Here is a 15,166-nt window from a genome sequence, read left to right as displayed (position 1 = left end):
ACACAAGCAAGCAAGGGAAATAACACGAATAAGCTTGCACAAGTAAAGGTACGAGATAACCAAGAGTGGAGCCGGTGAAGACGAGGATGTGTTACCGAAGTTCCTTCCTTTTGAGGGGAAGTACGTCTCCGTTGGAGCGGTGTGGAGGCACAATGCTCCTCAAGAAGCCACTAGGGCCACCATATTCTCCTCACGCCCTCACACAATGCGAGATGCCGTGATTCCACTATTGGTGCCCTTGGAGGCGGCGACCGGACCTTTACAAACAAGGTTGGGGCAATCTCCACAACTTAATCGGAGGCTCCCAACAACACCACGAAGCTTCACCACAATGAAATATGGCTCCACGGTGACCTCAACCGTCTAGGGTGCTCAAACACCCAAGAGTACCAAGATCCGCAAGGGATTAGTGGGGGGGATCGAATTTCTCTTGGTGGAAGTGTAGATCGAGGCCTTCTCAACCAATCCCTAGAAAATCAACAAGTTTGATTGGCTAGGGAGAGAGATTGGGCGAAAATGGACCTTGGAGCAACAATGGAGCTTAGTAACTCGGAGAAGAAGACACCCCTTATATAGTGGAGAGACAAATCCAACTGTTATCCACTTAACCAGCCCGCAACCTACTGTTGGGTTTCGTAGTAATTTCAAAAAAATTCCTACGCTCACGCAAGATCATGGTGATGCATAGCAACGAGAGGGGAGAGTATGATCTACGTACCCTTGTAGATCGACAACGGAAGCGTTTGGTTGATGTAGTCGTACGTCTCCACGGCCCGACCGATCAAGCACCGAAACTACGGCACCTCCGAGTTCTAGCACACGTTCAGCTCGATGACGATCCCCGGACTCCAATCCAGCAATGTGTCGGGGAAGAGTTCCGTCAGCACGACGGCGTGGTGACGATCTTGATGTATTACCGTCGTAGGGCTTCGCCTAAGCACCGCTACAATATTATCGAGGACTATGGTGGAAGGGGGCACCGCACACGGCTAAGAGTATGATCACGTGGATCAACTTGTGTCTCTAGGGGTGCCCCTGCCTCCGTATATAAAGGTTCAAGGGAGGGGGGCCGGCCGGCCAAGGTGTGGCGCGCCAGGAGGAGTCCTACTCCCTCTGGGAGTAGGACTCCCCCCCTTTCCTAGTTGGAATAGGATTCGTGGGGTGGGAAAAGAGAGAGAGAGAGAGAGAAGGAGGGGGGCGCCGACCCCCTCTCTCCTTGTACTATTCAGACTAGGGGTGAGGGGCGCGCTGCCCAGCCCTGGCTGCCTCTTCTCTTCTTCCACTAAGGCCCATATACCTCCCGGGGGGTTCCGGTAACCTCCCGGTACTCCGGTAAAATCCTGATTTCACCCGGAACACTTCCGATATCCAAACATAGGCTTCCAATATATCAATCTTTATGTCTCGACCATTTCGAGACTCCTCGTCATGTCCGTGATCACATCCGGGACTCCGAACAACCTTTGGTACATCAAAATGCATAAACTCATAATATAACTGTCATCGTAACCTTAAGCGTGCGGACCCTACGGGTTCGAGAACAATGTAGACATGACCGAGACACGTCTCCGGTAAATAACCAATAGCGGAACCTGGATGCTCATATTGGCTCCTACATTTTCTACGAAGATCTTTTATCGGTCAGACCGCATAACAACATACGTTGTTCCCTTTGTCATCGGTATGTTACTTGCCCGAGATTCGATCGTCGGTATCCTATACCTAGTTCAATCTCGTTACCGGCAAGTCTCTTTACTCGTTCTGTAATACATCATCCCGCAACTAACTCATTAGTTGCAATGCTTGCAAGGCTTAAGTGATGTGCATTACCGAGAGGGCCCAGAGATACCTCTCCGACAATCGGAGTGACAAATCCTAATCTCGAAATACGCCAACCCAACATGTACCTTTGGGGACACCTGTAGAGCTCCTTTATAATCACCCAGTTACGTTGTGATGTTTGGTAGCACACAAAGTGTTCCTCTGGCAAACGGGAGTTGCATAATCTCATAGTCATAGGAACATGTATAAGTCATGAAGAAAGCAATAGCAACATACTAAACGATCGGGTGCTAAGCTAATGGAATGGGTCATGTCAATCAGATCATTCAACTAATGATATGATCCTGTTAATCAAATGACAACTCTTTGTCCATGGTTAGGAAACATAACCATCTTTGATTAACAAGCTAGTCTAGTAGAGGCATACTAGTGACACTCTGTTTGTCTATGTATTCACACATGTATTATGTTTCCGGTTAATACAATTCCAGCATGAATAATAAACTTTTATCATGATACAAGGAAATAAATAATAACTTTATTATTGCCTCTAGGGCATATTTCCTTCAGTCTCCCACTTGCACTAGAGTCAATAATCTAGATTACACAGTAATGATTCTAACACCCATGGAGCCTTGGTGCTGATCATGTTTTGCTCGTGGAAGAGGCTTAGTCAACGGGTCTACAACATTCAGATCCGTATGTATCTTGAAAATCTCTATGTCTTGATGGGGAACGTAGTAATTTCAAAAATTTCCTATGCACACGCAAGATCATGGTGATGCATAGCAACGAGGGAAGAGTGTGATCTACGTACCCTTGTAGATCGACAACGGAAGCGTTTGGTTGATGTAGTCGTACGTCTTCACGGCCCGACCGATCAAGCACCGAAACTACGGCACCTCCGAGTTTTAGCACACGTTCAGCTCGATGACGATCCCCGAACTCTGATCCAGCAAAGTGTCGGGGAAGAGTTCCGTCAGCACGACGGCGTGGTGATGATCTTGATGTACTACTGTCGCAGGGCTTCGCTTAAGCACCGCTACAATATGACCGAGGACTATGGTGGCTGGGGCGCCGCACACGGCTAAGAATAAGATCACGTGGATCAACTTGTGTCTATGGGGTGCCCCTTGCCTCAGTATATAAAGGATGGAGGAGGAGGAGGCCGGCCAAGGCAATTGGTGCGGCCAGGATGTGGAGTCCTACTAGGATTCCAAGTCCTAGTAGGAGTCCACCAAGAGGGGAGGAAGGGAGAAGGAAGTGGAGGAGAAGGAAAGGTGGTCGGCCCCCTTTTCCCTAGTCCAATTCGGACCAGAGGGGAGGGGGGGCGCAGCAGCCCCTTGGCCCTTTCTCCTCTTCCCACTAAAGCCCATCAAGGCCCATTGCTTCTCCCGTAACTACCCGGTACTCCGAAAAATACCCGAATCACTCGGAACCTTTTCGATGTCCGAATATAGTCGTCCAATATATCGATCTTTACGTATCGACCATTTCGAGACTCCTCGTCATGTCCCCGATCTCATCCGGGACTCCGAACTCCTTCGGTACATCAAAACTCATAAACTCATAATATAACTGTCATCGAAACCTTAAGCGTGCGGACCCTACGGGTTCGAGAACAATGTAGACATGACCGAGACACGTCTCCGGTCAATAACCAAAGCGGAACCTGGATGCTCATATTGGCTCCTACATATTCGACGAAGATCTTTATCGGTCAGACCGCATAACAACATACGTTGTTCCCTTTGTCATCGTATGTTACTTGCCCGAGATCCGATCGTCGGTACCTCAATACCTAGTTCAATCTCGTTACCGGCAAGTCTCTTTACTCGTTCCGTAATACATCATCTCGCAACTAACTCATTAGTTGCAATGCTTGCAAGGCTTATGTGATGTGCATTACCGAGAGGGCCCAGAGATACCTCTCCGACAATCGGAGTGACAAATCCTAATCTCGAAATACGCCAACCCAACATGTACCTTTGGAGACACCTGTAGAGCACCTTTATAATCACCCATTTACGTTGTGACGTTTGGTAGCACACAAAGTGTTCCTCCGGCAAACGGGAGTTGCATAATCTCATAGTCATAAACATGTATAAGTCATGAAGAAAGCAATAGCAACATACTAAACGATCGGGTGCTAAGCTAATGGAATGGGTCATGTCAATCAGATCATTCAACTAATGATGTGATCTCCGTTAATCAAATAACAACTCTTTGTCTATGGTTAGGAAACATAACCATCTTTGATTAACGAAGCTAGTCAAGTAGAGGCATACTAGTGACACTCTGTTTGTCTGTATTCACACATGTATTATGTTTCCGGTTAATACAATTCTAGCATGAATAATAAAAATTTATCATGATATAAGGAAATAAATAATAACTTTATTATTGCCTCTAGGGCATATTTCCTTCAGTATCCCACTTGCACTAGAGTCAATAATCTAGATTACACAGCCATGTGATTTAACAGCAATAGTTCACATCAGCATGTGATTAACACCCATAGTTCACATCGATATGTGATCAACACCCAAAGGGTTTACTAGATTCAGTAATCTAGTTCACATCGCTATGTGATTAACACCCAAGGAGTACTAAGGTGTGATCATGTTTTGCTTGTGAGAGAATCTTAGTCAACGGGTCTGTCACATTCAGATCCGTAAGTATTTTGCGAATTTCTATGTCAACAATGCTCTGCACGGAGCTACTCTAGCTTATTGCTCCCACTTTCAATATGTATCTAGATCGAGACTTAGAGTCATCCAGATCCGTGTCAAAACTTGCATCGACGTAACTTTTTACGACGAACCTTTTTGTCACCTCCATAATTGAGAAATATTTCCTTATTCCACTAAGGATAATTTTGACCGCTGTCTAGTGATCTACTCTTAGATCACTATTGTACTCCCTTGCTTAACACAATGTAGGGTATACAATAGATCTGGTACACAGCATGGCATACTTTATAGAACCTATGGCTGAGGCATAGGGAATGACTTTCATTCTATTTCTATCTTCTGCCATGGTCGGGCTTTGAGTCTTACTCAATTTCACACCTTGCAACACAGGCAAGAACTCTTTCTTTGACTGTTCCATTTTGAACTACTTCAAAATCTTGTCAAGGTATGTACTCATTGAAAAAACTTATCAAGCGTCTTGATCTATCTCTATAGATCTTGATGCTCAATATGTAAGCAGCTTTACCGAGGTCTTTCTTTGAAAAACTCCTTTCAAACACTCCTTTATGCTTTGCAGAATAATTCTACATTATTTCTGATCAACAATATGTCATACACATATACTTATCAGAAATGATGTAGTGCTCCCACTCACTTTCTTGTAAATACAGGCTTCACCGCAAGTCTGTATAAAACTATATGCTTTGATCAACTTATCAAAGCGTATATTCCAACTCCGAGATTCTTGCACCAGTCCATAGATGGATCGCTGGAGCTTGCATATTTAGTTAACACCTTTAGGATCGACAAAACCTTCTAGTTGCATCGTATACAACTCTTCTTTAGTAAATCCATTAAGGAATGCAGTTTTGTTTATCCATTTGCCAGATTTCATAAAATGCGGCAATTGCTAACATGATTCGGACAGACTTAAGCATAGATATGAGTGAGAAAATCTCATCGTAGTCAACACCTTGAACTTGTCGAAAACCTTTTGCGACAATTCTAGCTTTGTAGATAGTAACACTACTATCAACGTCCGTCTTCCTCTTGAAGATCCATTTATTTTCTATGGCTTGCCGATCATCGGGCAAATCCATCAAAGTCCATACTTTGTTCTCATACATGGATCATATCTCAGATTTCATGGCCTCAAACCATTTCGCGGAATCTGGGCTCATCATCGCTTCCTCATAGTTCGCAAGTTCGTCATGGTCTAGTAACATGACTTCCAGAATAGGATTACCGTACCACTCTGGTGTGGATCTCACTCTGGTTTACCTACGAGATTTGGTAGTAACTTGATCTGAAGTTACATGATCATCATCATTAGCTTCCTCACTAATTGGTGTAGTAGTCACAGGAACAGATTTCTGTGATGAACTACTTTCCAATAAGGGAGCAGGTACAGTTACCTCATCAAGTTCTACTTTCCCCCCACTCACTTCTTTCGAGAGAAACTCCTTCTCTGGAAAGGATCCATTCTAAGCAACGAATATCTTTCCTTCGGATCTATGATAGAAGGCGTACCCAACATTTTCTTTTGGGTATCCTATGAAGACGCACTTCTCCGATTTGAGTTTGAGCTTATCAGGATGAAACTTTTTCATATAAGCATCGCAACCCCAAACTTTAAGAAACAACAACTTTGGTTTCTTGCCAAACCACAGTTCATACGGTGTCGTCTTAACAGATTTAGATGGTGCCCTTTTAACGTGAATGCAGCTGTCTCTAATGCATAACCCCAAAACGATAGTGGTAGATCGGTAAGAGACATCATAGATTGCACTATATCCAATAAAGTACGGTTATGATGTTCGGACACACCATTATGCTGTGGTGTTCCATGTGGCATGAGTTTGTGAAACTATTCCACATTGTTTTAATTGAAGACCAAACTCGTAACTCAAATATTTGTCTCCGCGATCAGATCGTAGAAACTTTATTTTCTTGTCATGATGATTTTCCACTTCACTCTGAAATTCTTTGAACTTTTCAAATGTTTCAGACTTATGTTTCATCAAGTAGATATACCCATATCTGCTCAAATCATCTGTGAAGTTTAGAAAATAACGATACTTGCCGTGAGCCTTAACACTCATCGGACCACATACATCAGTATGTATTATTTCCAATAAGTCAGTTGCTCGCTCCGGAGAACGGAGTCTTAGTCATCTTGCCCATGAGGCATGGTTCGCAAGCATCAAGTGATTCATAATCAAGTGATTCCAAAATCCCATCAGCATGGAGTTTCTTCATGCGCTTTACACCAATATGACCTAAACGACAGTGCTACAAATAAGTTGCACTATCATTATTAACTTTGCATCTTTTGGTTTCAATATTATGATTATGTGTATCACTACGATCGAGATCCAACGAACTATTTTCATTGGGTGTGTAACCATATAAGGTTTTATTCATGTAAACAGAACAACAATTTATTCTCTTACTTAAATGAATAACCGTATTACAATAAACATGATCAAATCATATTCATGCTTAACGCAAACACCAAATAACACTTATTCAGGTTCAACACTAATCCCGAAAGTATAGGGAGTGTGCGATGATGATCATATCAATCTTGGAACCACTTCCAACACACATCGTCACTTTACCCTTAACTAGTCTCTGTTTATTCTGCAACTCCCGTTTCGAGTTACTAATCTTAGCAACTGAACTAGTATCAAATACTGAGGGGTTACTATAAACACTAGTAAAGTACACATCAATAACATGTATATCAAATATACTTATGTTCACTTTGCCATCCTTCTTATCTGCCAATCACTTGGGGTAGTTCCGCTTCCAGTGACCAGTCCCTTTGCAGTAGAAACACTTAGTCTCAGGCTTAGGACCAGACTTGGGCTTCTTCACTTGAGCAGCAACTTGCTTGCTGTTCTTCTTGAAGTTCCCCTTCTTCCCTCTGCCCTTTTCTTGAAACTAGTGGTCTTGTCTACCATCAAGACTTGATGTTTTTCTCGATTTCTACCTTCGTCAATTTCCGCATTACGAAGAGCTTGGGAATCGTTTCCGTTATCCCTTGCATATCATAGTTCATCACGAAGTTCTACTAACTTGGTGATGATGACTAGAGAATTCTGTCAATCACTATCTTATCTGGAAGATTAACTCCCACTTGATTCAAGCGATTGTTGTACTCAGACAATCTGGGCACATGCTCACTAGTTGAGCGATTCTCCTCCATCTTTTAGCTATAGAACTTGTTGGAGACTTCATATCTCCCAACTCGGGTATTTGCTTGAAATATTAACTTCAACTCCTGGAACATTTCATATGCTTCATGACGTTCAAAACGTCTTTGAAGTCCCGATTCTAAGACATTAAGCATGGTGCACTAAACTATCAAGTAGTCATCATATTGAGCTAGCCAAACGTTCATAACGTCTGCATCTGCTCCTGCAATAGGTCTGTCACCTAGCGGTGCATCAAGGACATAATTCTTCTATGCAGCAATGAGGATAAACCTCATATCACGGATCCAATCCGCATCATTGCTACTAACATCTTTCAACACAATTTTCTCTAGGAACATATCAAAATAAACACAGGGAAACAACAACGCGAGCTATTGATCTATAACATAATTTGCAAAATACTACCAGGACTAAGTTCATGATAAATTTAAGTTCAATTAATCATATTACTTAAGAACTCCCACTTAGATAGACATCCCTCTAATCCTCTAAGTGATTACGTGATCCAAATCAACTAAACCATGTCCGATCATCACGTGAGATGGAGTAGTTTCATTGGTGAACATCACTATGTTGATCATATCTACTATATGATTCACGCTCGACCTTTCGGTCTCCGTGTTCCGAGGCCATATCTGTATATGCTTGGCTCGTCAAGTATAACCTGAGTATTCCGCGTGTGCAACTATTTTGCACCCGTTGTATTTGAACGTAGAGCCTATCACACCCGATCATCACGTGGTGTCTCAGCACGAAGAACTTTCGCAACGGTGCATACTCAGGGAGAACACTTCTTGATAATTAGTGAGAGATCATCTTAAAATGCTACCGTCAATCAAAGCAAGATAAGATGCATAAAAGATAAACATCACATGCAATCAAAATATGTGACATGATATGGCCATCATCATCTTGTGCCTTTGATCTCCATCTCCAAAGTATCGTCATGATTTCCATCGTCACGGCATGACACCATGATCTCCATCATCTTGATCTATATCAATGTGTCGTCACATGGTCGTCTCGCCAACTACTGCTCTTGCAACTATTGCTATCGCATAGCGATAAAGTAAAGCAATTATTTGGCGCTTGCATCTTATGCAATAAAGAGACAACCATAAGGCTTTTGCCAGTTGCCGATAACTTCAACAAAACATGATCATCTCATACAACAACTTATATCTCATCACGTCTTGACCATATCACATCACAACATGCCCTGCAAAAACAAGTTAGACGTCCTCTACTTTGTTGTTGCAAGTTTTACGTGGCTGCTACGGGCTTAAGCAAGAACCAATCTTACCTACGCATCAAAACCACAACGATAGTTTGTCAAGTTGGTGTTGTTTTAACCTTCGCAAGGACCGGGCGTAGCCACACTCGGTTCAACTAAAGTTGGAGAAACTGTCACCCGCTAGCCACCTTTGTGCAAAGCACGTCGGGAGAACCGGTCTCGCGTAAGCGTACGCGTAATGTCGGTCCGGGCCGCTTCTCCAACAATACCGCCGAACCAAAGTATGACATGCTGGTAAGCAGTATGACTTATATCGCCCACAACTCACTTGTGTTCTACTCGTGCATATAACATCAACACATAAAACCTAGGCTCGGATGCCACTGTTGGGGAAACGTAGTAATTTCAAAAATTTCCTACGCACACGCAAGATCATGGTGATGCATAGCAACGAGAGAGAGTGTGATCTACGTACCCTTGTAGATCGACAAACGGAAGCGTTTGGTTGATGTAGTCGTACGTCTTCACGGCCCGACCGATCAAGCACCGAAACTACGGCACCTCCGAGTTCTAGCACACGTTCAGCTCGATGACGATCCCCGGACTCCGATCCAGCAAAGTGTCGGGGAAGAGTTCCGTCAGCACGACGGCGTGGTGACGATCTTGATGTACTACTACTCGCAGGGCTTCGCCTAAGCACCGCTACAATATTATCGAGGACTATGGTGGGGCGCGCACACGGCTAAGAATAGATCACGTGGATCAACTTGTGTCTATGGGGTGCCCCTGCCTCAGTATATAAAGGATGGAGGAGGAGGAGGCCGGCCAAGGCAATTGGTCGGCCAGGATGTGGAGTCCTACTAGGACTCCAAGTCCTAGTAGGAGTCCACCAAGAGGGGAGGAAGGGAGAAGGAAGTGGAGGAGAAGGAAAGGTGGCCGGCCCCCTTTTCCCTAGTCCAATTCGGACCAGAGGGGAGGGGGGCGCAGCAGCCCCTTGGCCCTTTCTCCTCTTCCCACTAAAGCCCATCAAGGCCCATTGCTTCTCCCGTAACTACCCGGTACTCCGAAAAATACCCGAATCACTCGGAACCTTTCCGATGTCCGAATATAGTCGTCCAATATATCGATCTTTACGTCTCGACCATTTCGAGACTCCTCGTCATGTCCCCGATCTCATCCGGGACTCCGAACTCCTTCGGTACATCAAAACTACATAAACTCATAATATAACTGTCATCGAACTTAAGCGTGCGGACCCTACGGGTTCGAGAACAATGTAGACATGACCGAGACACGTTCTCCGGTCAATAACCAATAGCGGAACCTGGATGCTCATATTGGCTCCTACATATTCTACGAAGATCTTTATCGGTCAGACCGCATAACAACATACGTTGTTCCCTTTGTCATCGGTATGTTACTTGCCCGAGATTCGATCGTCGGTATCTCAATACCTAGTTCAATCTCGTTACCGACAAGTCTCTTTAATCGTTCCGTAATACATCATCTCACAACTAACTCATTAGTTGCAATGCTTGCAAGGCTTATGTGATGTGCATTACCGAGAGGGCCCAGAGATACCTCTCCGACAATCGGAGTGACAAATCCTAATCTCGAAATACGCCAACCCAACATGTACCTTTGGAGACACCTGTAGAGCACCTTTATAATCACCCAGTTACGTTGTGACGTTTGGTAGCACACAAAGTGTTCCTCCGGCAAACGGGAGTTGCATAATCTCATAGTCATAGGAACATGTATAAGTCATGAAGAAAGCAATAGCAACATACTAAACGATCGGGTGCTAAGCTAATGGAATGGGTCATGTCAATCAGATCATTCAACTAATGATGTGATCCCGTTAATCAAATAACAACTCTTTGTCTATGGTTAGGAAACATAACCATCTTTGATTAACGAGCTAGTCAAGTAGAGGCATACTAGTGACACTCTGATTTGTCTATGTATTCACACATGTATTATGTTTCCGGTTAATACAATTCTAGCATGAATAATAAACATTTATCATGATATAAGGAAATAAATAATAACTTTATTATTGCCTCTAGGGCATATTTCCTTCATATCCCACTTCCTTCAAATCTCACCAAGTATTGACACTAAAAGATTTTCATTGGACCCGATGCACTAGGTATGACACCTAGATCGGATATGAACTCCTTCATCCAGACTCCTTCATTTGCTGCTTCCGAAGCAGCTATGTACTCCGCTTCACATGTAGATCCCGACGCTTTGTTTAGAACTGCACCAACTGACAGCTCCACCGTTTAATGTAAACACGTATCCGGTTTGCGATTTAGAATCGTCCGGATCAGTGTCAAAGCTTGCATCAACGTAACCGTTTACGATGAGCTCTTTGTCACCTCCATATACAAGAAACATATCCTTAGTCCTTTTCAGGTACTTTCAGGATGTTCTTGACCGCTGTCCAGTGATCCACTCCTGGATTACTTTGGTACCTCCCTGCTAAACTTATAGCAAGGCACACATCAGGTCTGGTACACAGCATTGCATACATGATAGAGCCTATGGCTGAAGCATAGGGAACATCTTTCATTTTCTCTCTATCTTCTGCAGTGGTCGGGCATTGAGTCATTCAACTTCACACCTTGTAACACAGGCAAGAACCCTTTCTTTGCTTGTCCATTTTGAACTTCTTCAAAATCTTTTCAAGGTATGTGCTTTGTGAAAGTCCAATTAAGCGTCTTGATCTATCTCTATAGATCTTTATGCCAATATGTAAGCAGCTTCACCGAGGTCTTTCATTGAAAAACTCTTATTCAAGTATCCCTTTATGCTATCCAGAAATTCTATATCATTTCCAATCAGTAATATGTCATCCACATATAATATCAGAAATGCTACAGAGCTCCCACTCACTTTCTTGTAAATACAGGCTTCTCCAAAAGTCTGTATAAAACCAAATGCTTTGATCACACTATCAAAGCGTTTATTCCAACTCCGAGAGGCTTGCACCAGTCCATAAATGGATCGCTGGAGCTTGCACACTTTGTTAGCTCCCTTTGGATCGACAAAACCTTCTGGTTGCATCATATACAACTCTTCTTCCAGAAATCCATTCAGGAATGCAGTTTTGACATCCATCTGCCAAATTTCATAATCATAAAATGCGGCAATTGCTAACATGATTTGGACAGACTTAAGCATCGCTACGGGTGAGAAGGATCTCATCGTAGTCAATCCCTTGAACTTGCCGAAAACCTTTTGCGACAAGTCGAGCTTTGTAGACAGTAATATTACCGTCAGCGTCAGTCTTCTTCTTGAAGATCCATTTATTCTCAATTGGCTTGCCGATCAGGCAAGTCAACCAAAGTCCATACTTTGTTCTCATACATGGATCCCATCTCAGATTTCATGGCCTCAAGCCATTTTGCGGAATCTGGGCTCATCATCGCTTCCTCATAGTTCGTAGGTTCGTCATGGTCTAGTAACATGACTTCCAGAACAGGATTACCGTACCACTCTGGTGCGGATCTCACTCTGGTTGATCTACGAGGTTCAGTAGTATCATTGATCTGAAGTTTCATGATCATCATCATTAGCTTCCTCACTAATTGGTGTAGGATCACTGGAACTTTTCTGTGATGACTACTTTCCAATAAGGGAGAGTACAATTACCTCATCAAATTCTACTTTCCTCCCACTCACTTCTTTCGAGAGAAACTCCTTCTCTAGAAAGGATCCATTCTTAGCAAAAAATCTTGCCTTCGGATCTGTGATAGAAGGTGTACCCAATAGTCTCCTTTGGATCCTATGAAGACACATTTCTCCGATTTGGGTTCGAGCTTATCAGGTTGAAGCTTTTTCACATAAGCATCGCAGCCCCAAACTTTCAGAAACGACAACTTTGGTTTCTTGCCAAACCATAGTTCATAAGGCGTCGTCTCAACGGATTTTGATGGTGCCCTATTTAACGTGAATGCGGCCGTCTCCAAAGCATAACCCCAAAACGATAGCGGTAAATCAGTAAGAGACATCATAGATCGCACCATATCTAGTAAAGTACGATTACGACGTTCGGACACACCATTACGCTGTGGTGTTCCGGGTGGCGTGAGTTGCGAAACTATTCCGCATTGTTTCAAATGTACACCAAACTCGTAACTCAAATATTCTCCTCCACGATCAGATCGTAGAAACTTTATTTTCTTGTTACGATGATTTTCAACTTCACTCTGAAATTCTTTGAACTTTTCAAACGTTTCAGACTTATGTTTCATTAAGTAGATATACCCATATCTGCTTAAATCATCTGTGAAGGTGAGAAAATAACGATATCCGCCACGAGCCTCAATATTCATCGGACCACATACATCTGTATGTATGATTTCCAACAAATCTGTTGCTCTCTCCATAGTACTGGAGAACGGCGTTTTAGTCATCTTGCCCATGAGGCACGGTTCGCAAGTACCAAGTGATTCATAATCAAGTGGTTCCAAAAGTCCATCAGTATGGAGTTTCTTCATGCGCTTTACACCGATATGACCTAAACGGCAGTGCCACAAATAAGTTGCACTATCATTATCAACTCTGCATCTTTTGGCTTCAACATTATGAATATGTGTGTTACTACTATCGAGATTCAATAAGAATAGACCACTCTTCAAGGGTGCATGACCATAAAAGATATTACTCATATAAATAGAACAACCATTATTCTCTGATTTAAATGAATAACCGTCTCGCATCAAACAAGATCCAGATATAATGTTCATGCTTAACGCTGGCACCAAATAACAATTATTTAGGTCTAATATTAATCCCGAAGGTAGATGTAGAGGTAGCGTGCCGACCGCGATCACATCGACTTTGGAACCGTTTCCCACGCGCATCGTCACCTCGTCCTTAGCCAATCTTCGCTTAATCCGTAGTCCCTGTTTCGAGTTGCAAATATTAGCAACAGAACCAGTATCAAATACCCAGGTGCTACTGCGAGCATTAGTAAGGTACACATCAATAACATGTATATCACATATACCTTTGTTCACCTTGCCATCCTTCTTATCCGCCAAATACTTGGGGCAGTTCCGCTTCCAGTGACCAGTCTGCTTGCAGTAGAAGCACTCAGTTTCAGGCTTAGGTCCGACTTTGGGTTTCTTCTCTTGAGCAGCAACTTGCTTGCTGTTCTTCTTGAAGTTCCCCTTCTTCTTCCCTTTGCCCTTTTTCTTGAAACTAGTGGTCTTGTTGACCATCAACACTTGATGCTCCTTTTGATTTCTACCTCCGCAGCTTTCAGCATTGCGAAGAGCTCGGGAATAGTCTTATTCATCCCTTGCATATTATAGTTCATCACGAAGCTCTTGTAGTTGGTGGCAGTGATTGGAGAATTCTGTCAATGACGCAATCATCTGGAAGATTAACTCCCATTGAATCAAGTGATTATTATACCCAGACATTTTGAGTATATGCTCACTGACAGAACTGTTCTCCTCCATCTTGCAGCTATAGAACTTATTGGAGACTTCATATCTCTCAATCCGGGCATTTGCTTGAAATATTAACTTCAATTCCTGGAACATCTCATATGCTCCATGACGTTCAAAACGTCGTTGAAGTCCCGATTCTAAGCCGTAAAGCATGGCACACTGAACTATCGAGTAGTCATCAGCTTTGCTCTGCCAGACGTTCATAACATCTGGTGTTGCTCCAGCAGCAGGCCTGGCACCCAGCGGTGCTTCCCAGGATGTAATTTTTCTGTGCAACAATGAGGATAATCCTCAAGTTACAGACCCAGTCCGTGTAATTGCTACCATCATCTTTCAACTTTGCTTTCTCAAGGAACACATTAAAATTCAACGGAACAACAACACGGGCCATTTATCTACAATCATACATAAACAAGCAAGATACTATCAGGTACTAAGTTCATGATAAATTTAGGTTCAATTAATCATATTACTTAAAGAACTCCCACTTAGATAGACATCCCTCTAATTCTCTAAGTGATTACGTGATCCAAATCAACTAAACCATGTCCGATCATCACGTGAGATGGAGTAGTTTCATTGGTGAACATCACTATGTTGATCATATCTACTATATGATTCACGCTCGACCTTTCGGTCTCCGTGTTCCGAGGCCATATCTGTATATGCTTGGCTCGTCAAGTATAACCTGAGTATTCCGCGTGTGCAACTGTTTTGCACCCGTTGTATTTGAACGTAGAGCCTATCACACCCGATCATCACGTGGTG

The sequence above is a fragment of the Triticum urartu genome, chromosome 2 (genome assembly GCF_003073215.2).
Source record: "Triticum urartu cultivar G1812 chromosome 2, Tu2.1, whole genome shotgun sequence".
Taxonomy (NCBI): Eukaryota; Viridiplantae; Streptophyta; class Magnoliopsida; order Poales; family Poaceae; genus Triticum; species Triticum urartu.
This window is presented reverse-complemented; position numbering follows the sequence as displayed.